This window comes from Esox lucius, chromosome 7 (assembly GCF_011004845.1).
Source record: "Esox lucius isolate fEsoLuc1 chromosome 7, fEsoLuc1.pri, whole genome shotgun sequence".
Classification (NCBI taxonomy): domain Eukaryota; kingdom Metazoa; phylum Chordata; class Actinopteri; order Esociformes; family Esocidae; genus Esox; species Esox lucius.
This window is the reverse complement of record NC_047575.1, coordinates 9,837,599-9,851,401: the sequence shown is the minus strand read 5'-3', so window position 1 is coordinate 9,851,401 and position 13,803 is coordinate 9,837,599. Positions and strand designations below refer to the sequence as shown.

At 44.1% G+C, this 13,803-nt stretch overlaps 1 protein-coding gene across 14 annotated transcripts in view; it reads left to right on the top strand.

The window, feature by feature from the left end:
- nrxn2a (neurexin 2a) overlaps positions 1 to 13,803 on the top strand; it is a 240,832-nt gene that overhangs the window by 209,790 nt on the left and 17,239 nt on the right. The window lies entirely within an intron of this gene.

Here is a 13,803-nt window from a genome sequence, read left to right as displayed (position 1 = left end):
CCAAAGACACCGGTTTCCACAACAATTATTTTTGGAATGCTAATGTATTAGAGACGGTCCAATATAGCTGGTGAGCTGACAACCAGGCAGTATGTCGTTGATTTTACAGTCAACCACGCCTTTCCTGAGAACCCAAATGCCCAAAATGCCTTGCGTGAGAAATTGTAAACCACCTTATTGATTGGACTGCCAGGTTATTCAACAGAAGTGTTCAGAAGAAATGGTTCTAGTGTCACTGTGAGGAATAGAGGAATCGTGTCAGATAACGATTAGGCCTACATCAAATCTACGTCTGATATAGTATGACGACATCTATTGACTCTGTGAAAATTGTAGTCCCTCATGGAGAGGGTTCCTACAGTAACTCAATTACCGACAACAACAACAAGGACTAATCCAATTGGTCTTAAATGTTTGGTGGGAGTCATAGAACCAGTGCGGCGTCAAGCTAAGCTGTCCTCCTCAAGCTGCCCCTGGCTGGACCGTAAGATGACAGGCTGAGGTAAAGCATGGATGACAGGCTGAGGTAAAGAATGGATGATAGGCTGAGGTAAAGAATGGATGATAGGCTGAGGTAAAGGTGGGATGTCTCCCCATCGACTTACTGCGGTCATAGCAAATCAGGCCGTTTTTTCAATTAGACGTCATCAGTCACTCAATGTGTAGAGTTCTGGACCATAGTGGCTGGAGTCGGACCACAGGGCTCTGGAGGCAGAAGCTCCTGCTGTCTTTGTGTTGGTGTGTGTGTGATGTGTTGGTGTGTGTGTGTGTGTTTGCTGTCGTCCAGTTTCAGGGGAAGGAGTGTATTGATTATTCCCCGCCCAGGGTAGTCTGATTAATATGCTGACACTTTTAGTGGACTGTAGGTCGTCACAGAGCAGAGAGTTGCCGCTTGGTATCCCCCGGTAACCACCATGTAACAGCCTGGTAACTCTTGGCCTCTGTCTCTGGAAGTCTGTCTCTGGGTTTTTCTCTTTCTTTCTATTTTCTGTCTCTCTGTCTTTCTCGTTATCTCTTTACCTGTGTCTTGGTCTTTCTCTGTCTGTTTTTCTCTTTCTCAGTCTGTCTCTCTTTCTGTCTCTTTCTCTGTCTGTCTCTGGTATCTGTCTCTGCACACTAAGAACAGATGTACCAAATTAGGTACAAAATGTGTTAGTATTTCTAAATGGTTGATCCAATCTGGATGAGAATACCATGAAATTGAAGCTTACAGTCTGTACTTTATCCCAATCATCACTGTATCATTTCCAAAGTAAGGCAAAACGATGATCCCCCCCAATATATCACTGTAAACATAAATATGTAATTTCAATAACATTAATAATACGCAATTAAAGCACTTGTGCTGATTATAGACACTTAATAGAGCGTTTTGAAGTTCAAAAAGATTGCGATCCCCCTGCCCTCTGTCTCACAATGGTTTGGTCCACTGCAACAGTGGTTCGTGATGCAGTTACAGTGCATGTGTGGGAATCTGACAGTCGTTGGTATCAAGCTACAGTAAAATTAACCAGTGTTTGCAGCTGTTTGAATTCGACTCATGAGAGAAGCTTGAAATGCAATGTAGTGTTCCTTAGCTGGCAAGCTGGCAATGTTCATGTCTACTGTCTGAAAAGCACTCAATGCTTGTAGCTAACGTGAGGTTAATCCAGTAAGTCTGTTTTATGTTTTTGGTAAGATTCACACACAATAGCTGAATTTCCCGAATTAGCGAGCAAACCGATGGCGCAAACTAAAACAGTTTTACAGCACTACTTTTGGTGTCCCCCTCAAGAATTGCCCTTGAGAAAATTTCATGTAATTGTCCCTTCCAAAGTTGATATCAGATTTTCTCCCCTGTTTCACATCCATACTCTCTGTTTGTGGTTTTGTCAATCTGGCCAAACTAACGTCAGTGTTGCCAACTCCTCAGTAAGGAAAGTCGCTATTGGCTGTCCTAAAAGTCGCTAGAAGTCGCTAAATGACGTCATCGCCTAATTAGCATCATTTCCCATCAGCATCATGAATGGACATTTTTTTTAACATACAAAACTCTCGTTGGGGAAAAGAATATACATGCATATTTACAAATGTTGTTTATGTACAAGAAATAATCACCTGAGCAAAAAAAAAAAAAAAAGGGGGCGCTATTTAAGTCAAAATCAAAAGGCTCGAAAAATAAATAAACATTTAGAGCAACACACAAGGGGAGATATCATCATGGTCATGGATTAAGAGAACTGCACCAACTGCACGTGATGGACGCTGCCTGTAGGAGAGGAATAACGTCGTAGGAGAGATAGTGAGTAAAAACACCCTAAATATGTTTCAAACTACGAATTTACTTTCTTCTGTCAATTCTTTTTCTTTTTTTTTTAAACCAACCCTTCTCCTTTATCCGAGCTTGGGACCGGCAAAAGTTACCCAAAAGAGACACTCTGGCAGAGAGCATGCGCGATTCATTTTCAGTCTGGACGCGGAGGAGTTAACATCTCCTGCTCTGATTGCAGCTCGGAGGAACTGCTGTGCGAGGACTGGGCCACCTGTGAGTGCTTTCAGATGGGGGCACCCGCTGATCGTTGAGAAGAGTAAGAACAAGTCTCCAATAACTCCACAAAAGGTCGCTAAGGGGGTCTGAAAAGTCGCTAAATCTAGCGACAAAATCGCTAAGTTGGCAACACTGACTAACATTCTGGTCGATCAGTTGCAGAAAAACTCTCAACATATCCACGTGGTAAATGGATTGCAAAATTTTGTTCAGTCAATTTGGCAAATAATTCAGTATACAGTGTTCCCGCGGCTCCTTAAAAATTCTTAAAAGGTCTTTAAATAAAATCAGGGAAATTGAGGTCACAAATTGTCTTAAATTTACTGTACATTTACTGTAGGTATTACATTTGCAGACGGTGCGTTTAAGGCTGATGGAAAAATTGTCACGCACAGTAGATAAAACGTCAAACTAGCTTGTATTTGTTTGATTAACTAAGTATTAGACAATGAGAGACTCCGCCATTAATATAAATAATAATATAATAATAATATATAATATGTTTTACTTTAAGGTAGCTAGCTACAGACTTTGACGTCTGGCTGCGTGTCATCTTTTCATTGTCATCAGTAGTTGCTAGATAGGGATGAGCCAAGACAGGGAGATGCTGAATGCAAAATGGTTGGAGGAAGATACGTTTCGGAGGTGGTTGGCACCGGCAGGAAACGAGTACGATGCAAAGTGCAATTTGGTGGACCAAGACTGTGAAATTGAGAAGAGAGCAGCAGAGCTACACCATATGTCTTGAGGAGAGTTTGGGGTGGTGTTACGAAACAATGGTGGGGGAATATTGAACGGCTTACGTAGGAGCTACACTACAGCCATCGAGCGTTCAGCGTTGCCATCAGCCATCAAAATAAGAAAGGTTGATTTTGGGGCACGGATCGGGTGTATTGACCCATTAAAAAACCGTACAAATAATATGAACTCATAATGGCCTGTTATGTAGGGAACAATTACTGGTTTGCAGCATATGTTTGTTTCAGCTCTTTGGGCTTCCAGCATTACTTTCGTATGTCCCAATTCACCCTTAATAAAGACATTACTGTGAAGGAGCAATTTAGTAATTGTGAAAAACGTATACTTACCCATTATCAAAAAATAACGTTCTTCATCTGTTCTTATCCCCTTAAGAAAAAATCTGTCTATTTTCTATCAACAAAACAGTTTTTGTGGTCTTAAATTATATTTGTTGTGGTCTTAAAAGGCATTGAATTTGACTTTAAAAATGGTGCAAGAACCTTGGTATAGTTGAAAACTTCTAATATCATCCAGGTTCCAAAATCACATCCAGTCGAGTCTGAACAGCTAGCCCACCATCAGACCGTCCTCCGTAGGTTGTTTTGTTGCTCTTCGCCACGACGACGAACTGACGCTTTTGCTCCTCAGATGCGCATTGGCTGCGCTTGGTGGGTCTTTCATGTTTCCTCCGAGTCGTTGTGCAGTCTTGTCCCTGTCTGTGTCTTCCTCTCCCCGAGGGACTGCGGGATGAAGCAGCAGTTGGGCTCCGAGCCCTCTCTGTCAGGAGGAGCCTTGATGGATGAAAGGAACTCCTTGCAGGAGATTTGTGGAACAAAAAGTTAGGTGACAAGCGAAAGGATAATTTGATTTGATCATTCGAGCCGAGACAAAGATGCTTGGCTGATGAGAAAGTAGAGAGCTGGAACCCTTTCTAGAGTCATTTGCTCAACCCACCTGTCTGTTTGATTAACACTCACATGAAATTAGCCTCCCCCGGATGTAGCCCATTACGGTGCGGTGTGATAGTACAGCATCGATAAAACATGATGGTACAGCATCGATAAAACGTGATGTTACAGCATCGATAAAACGTGATAGTACAGCATCGATAAAACGTGATGGTACAGCATCGATAAAACGTGATGGTACAGCATCGATAAAACGTGATGGTACAGCATCGATAAAACGTGATGGTACAGCATCGATAAAACGTGATAGTACAGGATTTGAACCGTAAAAAGGTTGTGTCCATTCGGCGTTGTATCCTTATGGTCGTTGAGGAGTTTCGTTTATTTAGCAGTATGTATTGCAGGCGTGTTGTTCAGTGTAATTATCCTTCTGGATGGTTTGATGGATGAGAGACTGAGAGCCTGGAGTGGGGCCCCCCTGGTGTCAAGAACACAAGTCGGTGCTCCATGTTGCACTAACCCAGGCCAGCTGTCCACCTTTCCCACTCCTTAGTGAGTCTCTCTACAGGTGCTTCCTTACACACCAGCGGCAGGCCGCACTGCATCAGTGTCTGTCTCTCTCCTTTCTCTCCCTCTCTGTTCCCTGTTCCATGGTGCAGAATGGGCTTCAGTGGCTGAGTCGTGTGAACGCTGTCCATGGTACTGAATTCAGTAGACTTCATGAGTCAGTTCTGTTCATGGTGGTGGATGGACTGATCTGCCAGTTAGTTCTGTCCATGGTGTTGGATGCACTGCCCTGTCTGGTTAGTTCTGTCCATGGGGGTGGATTGACTGATCTGCCAGTTAGTTCTGTCCATGGTAGTGGATGGACTGATCTGCCAGTCAGTTCTGTCCATGGTGGTGGATGGACTGCCCTGTCTGGTTAGTTCTGTCCATGGGGGTGGATTGACTGATCTGTCTGGTTAGTTCTGTCCGTGGTGGTGGATGGACTGATCTGCCAGTTAGTTCTGTCCATGATGGTGGATGGACTGCCCTGTCTGGTTAGTTCTGTCCATTGGGGTGGATTGACTGATCTGCCAGTTAGTTCTGTCCATGGTAGTGGATGGACTGATCTGCCAGTCAGTTCTGTCCATGGTGGTGGATGGACTGCCCTGTCTGGTTAGTTCTGTCCGTGGTGGTGGATTGACTGATCTGTCTGGTTAGTTCTGTCCGTGGTGGTGGATTGACTGATCTGTCTGCTTAGTTCTGTCCATGGTGGTGGATTGATTGATCTGTCTGGTTAGTTCTGTCCATGGGGGTGGATTGACTGATCTGTCTGGTTAGTTCTGTCCATGGTGGTGGATTGACTGATCTGTCTGGTTAGTTCTGTCCATGATGGTGGATTGACTCATCTGTCTGGTTAGTTCTGTCCATGGGGGTGGATTGACTGATCTGTCTGGTTAGTTCTGTCCATGGTGGTGGATTGACTGATCTGTCTGGTTAGTTCTGTCCATGATGGTGGATTGACTCATCTGTCTGGTTAGTTCTGATGTGTTGAATACTTATCCTGGCATTGTAAAATCTAGCAGGTATCTAAAATATAATGCTGTATTGCATAATGTCTGAGTACTCTCTGTGGTACTAAACGGACTATCATAAAATGTAAATTAACTACCATACATTTATTTCAATCACTGAAAAAACACAACTGGCGTTTTTTTCAAGACAGACGTCTCTTTCCTTAATGCATACATTTTGCTCACTAAAACCTTTACAATAGGTTTAATATGGTATATTAAATACCTCCCTGTACCTTTATGGATCATAAAAGCTGCGGATCAGAAGTCTGTGTGCTCAAAACCTGCAGTGAGCTGACAAGTTTTCTGTCAGTCAGCCGGAACACGAGACAGCAGGCTGTTTCATCAGACTCCTTTACCTTCGTGCTGTTTGCATGCTAGCAAAGTCCTCAGCATTTGATTTATGATGGAAGTAGGCAAGCAGGAAACAACAGTAATCTCGAATGATCAGACCGAAACACACAAGGAAGAGGGAGAAGTGAAAGGGAACGCTTTAGGTGTGAAGGGAGAAAAATACAGCTTCTCTCTGTCCAATCAGAACAGCAGGATCATTATAAAGACTCCCTGTTTCTTGACGGGCAGACAGGCAAACAAGCCAGGTGAGTTATTTAGGATTTCATGTGAAGAAGTTGCATGCTGATACCAAAAAATAAATATCACAGTCATTTTTATTCTGTCTGTAAATGTGTACATATTCATTATGGTGCTTCGTCCTCTATTGTAAGACCAGAATAAGCATTATGATAATTTTATTGCAGGTCAGAGTAGAAAAGGCTATGCTGCCAATGATATATCAACAATGTTCCAGTTCGGTACTGTGAATTCTAATGATTCATTTAGACCTGTTGTTTATTTCATGAATTTGCCAAAACAACTAACCCACACCAGGTCAGTATATTATTTTGGGCTATTACAATTTATTGGTGCAAATTCGAACATATTTCTTAACCAAACAATCAGTATCTACTGGTACTTTCTGAGTGGCCGGTTGGTGTGGTCAACACACTTCTCCCCGGTAACAAGATTAGTAGAACTGCATGCTGCCTTTCTGGCCCAGTGCGAATTCCAACCATTCAATAAGTTGTTAGTGAGTCAGATTGGTGTATCCAGGGTGCTGCTCCAACACTGAACCACCTCCCCACATTCAAGTGTTTGTGCCACAGTGACTATTGAACAGCTGCCAGAGGCAGAGTCCCTCCTCAGGGAAATCATCTTTTTAGTAATGGGTCGCCCCGGGACAGATGTGGCATGATTAAAACCGGTGGGGTGGGGTGGGGGGGGTGCTGTGACAGGTTGGTTTGTGGTCTAATAATTAACAACTACACCTGTTCCTGAAAGAAGGTTCTCCAGCCTTGAGGGAAGGCTTAGGCTACTCTTTGATTCCGTTAGAAGTTGTGGGATGTTACAAATGGCTGATTATCCACTGATCCCATCTTTACGGTGCCGTTTGAATGTGACATCCAGGACTGACAGTGGCATTCACCTGTTGGTATTCAACAGATTTAAATTGCATCCCAACTAGTTTTATATTTTCAGCTCTCATTAAGGCTGTCCGTGCTTAATTCACGATTCACAGTCCCATTATGTTCATTGCAGCTTTTGCTGAGACGCGATGTATACGCTCAACACCCAACAGACTACTGTACCAACACAGACTGCCTGATGTTTTATTCAGTTGACAGTGATTGGATGGGCTGTTTCAGTTGGAAATGAAAGTTGGCTTTTAGGCCTTATCACCACTTGTTTATAATTTTTTTACTTAAGGTTTTTAGCAGACTGTCTCATCTGCAGGTGTGTAATTTTACACTTCCCCCGTCTGGGACAATCAAATGTGCGACCCTGGCATGGCAAGTGCCATGCTGTATCACCTGAGAAGAGAAGGACCTTGCTCAGAAGAGAAAAAAATCCCAAATCTCCACTTTAGTGCAAAACTAGATGCCTGAGAAGTGCGCTGTGTGTCACTGGAGTGCTTTCTTCCATGTTTAACAAGGAATGCGGAAAGGATATCAGAAAAATTGTGCTCACTGTCTATGTTTTCAGTTTTTTTACGGAAATGACCTCTTTCTGAAGGAAAAAATAATCCTTAAACATGGCTTTAATGTTAAATGAACATGGGTTTTTAGGACGTCTTGATGCCTGAAAAGTGCACTGTGTGTTATTGCAGTGCTTTCTTCCATGTTAAACAAGGTATGGTGACAGGATATCAAAACCATTGTGGTTTCTGTCCCAATCTGCATTGTTTTAATTGATATTCTGTGTTTTGTTCCTTTCCTATGCATTAGCTGGCTTTCCTGTGTATCCTGCATGCCAACTGTATCCTCAGTTCATATAAATTACAATTAATCGCAAATAGATGCACTGTAGTACTTCAGACAAAGAAGGGACAAAAATTTGGAATGCCCCAACCATTCACAGCTACACAAAGTTACTCATCTATATCACCGATCTGCTCTCTCAATTGATATTCATATATTTACTGGTTCACATTGCACAGACACCCTCCCTTTAGGGGAGGGACCAAGAGAATTGAGTAAAGGAGGAAAAAAGAGGACTGTAGTTTCTTAGAAAGGGATACCCTGCTGTCCTTCCCTGTTGTCCTGTCCCGAAACAGCCCTAATGTCACTTGTGGTTTAGAGAAGCTGGTTGCAGAAGGGCCATGGCAGAGAGGACCTCAACAGTCATGTCATGCTAAAAGAGGCTGCACTCTCCAGCTAATAGTACTTATCTCACCGTGGGGTCTCAGAAGGGAACTTGTCACCAGTTCATGATTCATTGATCGCCGTCCAGCTGCTTTCTCCTTTATCGTTTCCAAAGACAAATTCCATTCAAACATGCCATCAAGGCTGTTTAGTGTTTCGCCTTTGGGATGAAACAGCTCTTTTTTCCCTTTGAACCTGGCCTGAACGGGCTCCAGGTGGGACAATTGAGCTGCACCCAGTCACAGTGGACATTTGGTGGGTCTGTTCTTCCCAGAATGTGGGGAGTAAGAGGCCTGGGAAATGCCCCCCAAGCACCAACACTCTTGTCACAACAGTGGGGGGGCGGGGTGTGTGGGGGGGGGGGGGCAGCGGCTGACAATGGCCTCTCCTGACAGAACCTGACAGACCATGTTAATCCCCAAACACACTCAGACAGGAATGTCTGGTGGAAGAAAGGGATGGGAGGGGGGAAGCCTGAAAGGCTTGGTCTTTATTTACCGGGATAGACAAAGATGGTGCCATAAGTTAGCTGTCAAGCAGGTGTTGTAGAGCATGTTGACTGTGTGCTACTGAGTCAGCGGAGCAGAGAAAGAAACGGCTGGGGTGTTATCAGGAAGAACATATGGCCCGGCACAGCTCCTGTACTCCGGTCAGGCCCTCAAGCCTCAGACGCTCCATGATTAATAGCTGTCCTGTCCGGAGACGGAGGCTGGCCGGGGCCTGACTCTCTGGGTCCGGAGAGGACCATGGGCACTTTATGAATTCTACATGGCAACCCTCAAGGGGAGTGAGAATCTAGCCTTGGGCGAGACTACAAAACAAGTATTGCTGTGCATTGAGGAATGACAAAGAGGTAAATAAGCGAAAGGTGACTTTCAGGCTGCTAAGCCAACATAATTCAATCATATCAATTTGTGTACGTCACATGCTAGGTAAATGATGGGTGTACACTGACAGTGAAATGTTAACTATTCCAAAAAGGCAGAGTTAAAAAGTTAGAGGAAGAGATGGGAATAGGACTCATAAATACAGTGTGTGCAGAAGATAGAGGAATAGTGACGCAAATATGAGCACCGTACAAATAGCAGTAATTAATGATGTTTACTTGGCTATACACAGGGAATTCCAGTAGTGAGGGAAAGTAGTACGATACGAGGTGGTCGAGGTTCATGTACATAACAGTCAGTGGTTAGGTGACTAGGATGGATAATTAACACAGGCAACCAAGTATGTGATGACTGTTTGTGTGTGTGTGTGTGTGTGTGTGTTTTCAGTGTCATTATGTGTGTATGTATGTATGAATAAGCATGTTTGTGTTTGTGTGTCCAGTGTGGGCGGTTGTGTGTCTTTGTGTTTGCATGAAGTCAGTACTCAAGGGTGAGAGTATAATGGGGACCATGCAGTCACGTATAATTGCCTCATGGCTCAGGGGTAGAAGCTGTACAGGTTTGGTTCTAGTCATGATGCCCCACATGTGGTAGTAAAGAGAACAGTCTATGACTTGGTCCTATTCATCCTCATTGCTGAATATCCGTTATGTCTTAGCATGAAAGTCACCTTTTGCTTATTTGCCACTTTGACATTCCTGAGTGCACAGCTCTGTTGTAGCATGAGTTCTTAGAAACAGAGCAAGTTAATTGGTTTTCATTTGTATTTATTTCCAAATCGCCAAGCAGACAATTATTTGGGATTTTACCCAGTTTTTAGGTGACGGTTGCATTCCTTTATGAAGGAAGTCTACTGTAGCGTTTAATATCAGTCTCAAGAGGCTTCACAATGGCACTTTTAGTAAAATAATGTATTTGGTCTTCTAATATGGTATGTAAGTGCATTTCTGTGGGCTGTAGAAGGATTGCAGTGAAGACTGAAATCAAAGAGATTAATCTCTCTATTCATCTGAATGTGATTAGCCAGCAACTGGGAACATTCCCAGGCCATTAGCTAACATTCCCATTAAGTTCTAGTTATGCTTTTTATCTAACATTGGGATGATAATATCCCAAAACCATTCAAATGATCATTATTCGCTTTCTAGGTAATGTAATGAGAAAATGTTCCTGACAAATGTTTTTATCCAAACAACATCCACACTCGTTTTATGTTTTTGTTCACTGCCGGGGCCACATTTTAAATGTTCAGGAAATGTTCTCAAAACAAATGTTTCTTATTTTTGCTATCCATCTGTTCTCCATGGATAATAAGTAAAGAGCAATTTTTACACCAGCTAGCTCCTGACCCAGCCCGGAGGTCATGGCAAAAGTCACTGCAATATTCACAAAGACCACAATTTAAACAGACCACTGGCTTTTCTTTGCCTTACGGCGGCCCAACAACAGGGTCCGGTGTGGAGGAGTTGTGCCTCTGGGCCATATAAGGCACAATGGTTCCTTCGGCTGATGTTGAGATGAATCAGAGACTATGGCCCAGCAGCGCCAGAGGTCCTGCACTCTCTCTCTCTCTACCGACATTGGCTGCTGCCAAGGAAGAAGACGGCAACCAGCAGTGCTCTGGCTTCAGCACGCGCTGGGTTTACACACTCAAACCGCAAACTGGTTTTTCACCAGTGACATCAGATTCAGACCGACAAAATCTAGAGCGAGTTCATTGCATCAAACAAAACATTTTACAGTAGATTCATCTATTTTTCATTGGATAAATTCAGACCGGTCCCTTTGTAGACCTGTTCTGATTAGTCATAGTAAATGATTGGTTCACCGACTTGTTTTTTGACCAATTACAATAAAGAAAATTCAGATCCGATCTTGGCCTAACTAAATGCATCCTTTAGGTTTACGGACTCCTGTGACAAAGAAAACGACCAGATACGACTGTCAAGAGTGGACTCTGTTTGGCCTGACTGGACCAGTGGAGCCAATACAGGAGCAGACCCAGCTGATATCCTCACCACCCTGACTGTAATAACAAGGCTTCACTGTACAGTATTGCGGACGTACCGTGCTTATTCATTAAGTATAGTAGTATGGTCCCTCCTACACACACACACAGTAAATATGACTCTCACATAGCTGTGGTCTTAATGCACACCTCCCACACGCCTGGCCTCACTGTGCCCTGTTCGCCAACGGAGGCAGAGTGACGGTGCCGAGTGTGGAGTTAGTGGCACCGCCAGGGACAGACGTGGGCAGGGTTTCTCCAGGTTTAGACTTGTCGCCGTCAGTCAGCTGCAGTGAGGGTTTCTTGGTTCCGCGGCTTTTCTCCCCCGGGTCGGTTACGTGGGCACACATGGAAAGCTCGACCTTTCACCTGTCGCGGTTATTCTTAGCAGCGCTCCGTTGTTTCCTAGTGGCGCTGATAACTAACAGGGTGCCCGTGTTTAAAACAGTCGCTAAGTCCCAACCATCCCCGACGCCCCGCCTTGGCGATGTAAACTAAAGTGGGCTGGGAGCGGGTTGGACACACAGGTGTTAGCGACAGCATGACACATTAGCAGAATGCTACCCATGTGTCTGGTAGTTCGCCCTGGACTTGAGAGAGCAGAGGATGCCCAGAACCTGCCACTTGATTCTCACGCGTCTTTGACTGGTTAAGGAAGCAAATCTACAGGCCAGTTATTTTAAGGCACTGTGGAGGTGAACCAGAGGGCAGTAAAAACTGGAGCCTTCATGATCTTCCTGACCCTGAAATGTTCGGCCCTTTTGTGCAGCCTGAACACACCCCAGGCCCGTTACCCCGCTCCCTCCTGCTCCAGGATAAATATTACCCTGGATTCCCATGAAAACAACTGCTGGGGTCAGCGGACATTACACTTGGCTGTTGTGAAAAAGTGGGATCATTGCGCGTGAGGATTTCGCAGGGCACACATGAGCGTCTTTTCCCATCAGGCAACAATAGGCTTCCATTCATTTCACCCTCCAACCCGTGGGTTCGGGGGAGGATGTGTTAAATGCTAGGAAAGCAGAAGGAAACAGTTTGCTCTTGACCCCGAACTGAACCGTTACATTAGCTCCAAGGAAATGGAAGAGCTGGCAGCTACAGCAATCGTCAAGGGATAAATATTTAACCAAGGGGAGAAAGCTGGAGAGGGGAGCCACACTGATTGGATGTGGTGATGGCAGAGGTGGGGTCACTCGGAGGTTCTGCTGGTTCAGAACACCGGTGTCTGGGACCGGTTTTGCATTCATAACATTATGCAAATTAGCCACAAGAGTGCTAATGAAAAAGATAAGTAAATCAAATAACTAGAGAAGATTTGAACTAGATAGAGAATAGCAGATGACCATCATCGCAGTACAGAATTTGGATGAACAGGATATTACTTATTTTTGTCCGGTGGCTACGATGGTCTTCCTGCTTCATCCTCATTTCTTTCTGTCCCCAACTGAAGTAGCTGAGTTGACCAGGAGAGGCAGCTGGCGCATTCTTCTCTCCCATCGTTGACAAACACATCTTGGCAGTGTAGCCATTAATATGCGTAATGGCACACTGGCGCTGTGCCGGGCCGTTCCCTCTGCTCATCAAGCGACCGTGGGAATCGATTCGCAGAAAGCCATGCTATGGACCAGACGGGGGATGGTCTTCTTCCTACAGCACAACATTTCTGACAGGACCGACCGATTGGCTAGTTAGTTGCCATTTGGTGCACTGGAAAAGTGAGATTGAGTGTCACCGTTCAGACTAGGCTTGGATAGTGTTGTTGCCTTCAGGCAGCTGAATCTGGTCTTCTGGGAGGTGAATCTGTTCTCACAGCACCATTTTGACCTTGGTAGCAACATCACAGGCAGGCATATCCATGTAAAATTAGTCATTTAATCACTCTTATGTAAAGTGCAGTCTGTATTGAGTGTTCTCTGTGGTAAATATAAATATAAATGCAAACACACTTCACCTTTGCGTTGTGGCTGGAACCTTTTCATTTAACGTAGCTGGCTGCCAATATTACCAGTTGGACTGTTACGAGATGATGGGTGATTAGAACAATGTCGTTCCCCAAATGCAGCAGCCTCCAACCATGTTTTATAGTTCAGGTGTTGAGCGCAGGCTGGTTGGGTTTCCTATGTTTTGGTTCAAAGCTGCATCTGTTGATAACTTTTGACAGTCAGATCAAAACCTAATGTCGAGTTCATGTCACATTAAATGTTTATTCAGTTAAAAGACATCTTTAGTATTAGGCCCCACTAATGTCACAGTACAATGCAGTCTTTCAATCTAAACTTCACTCTTTCAACGTAACCTTCAGTTTATTGGACAATTGTTAGCCGGCTAACAGCAGGCTCTATAATAAGCTGTATCCCCATTACCATGTGGTTGTTCAATCACATCACCAATGTCTCAGATTTTCCAGTTTTTCTGATTCACAGGGCTGATCCGAAAAATCTAAGCTAAATTTTGACTCATGCATAGATACATAAATG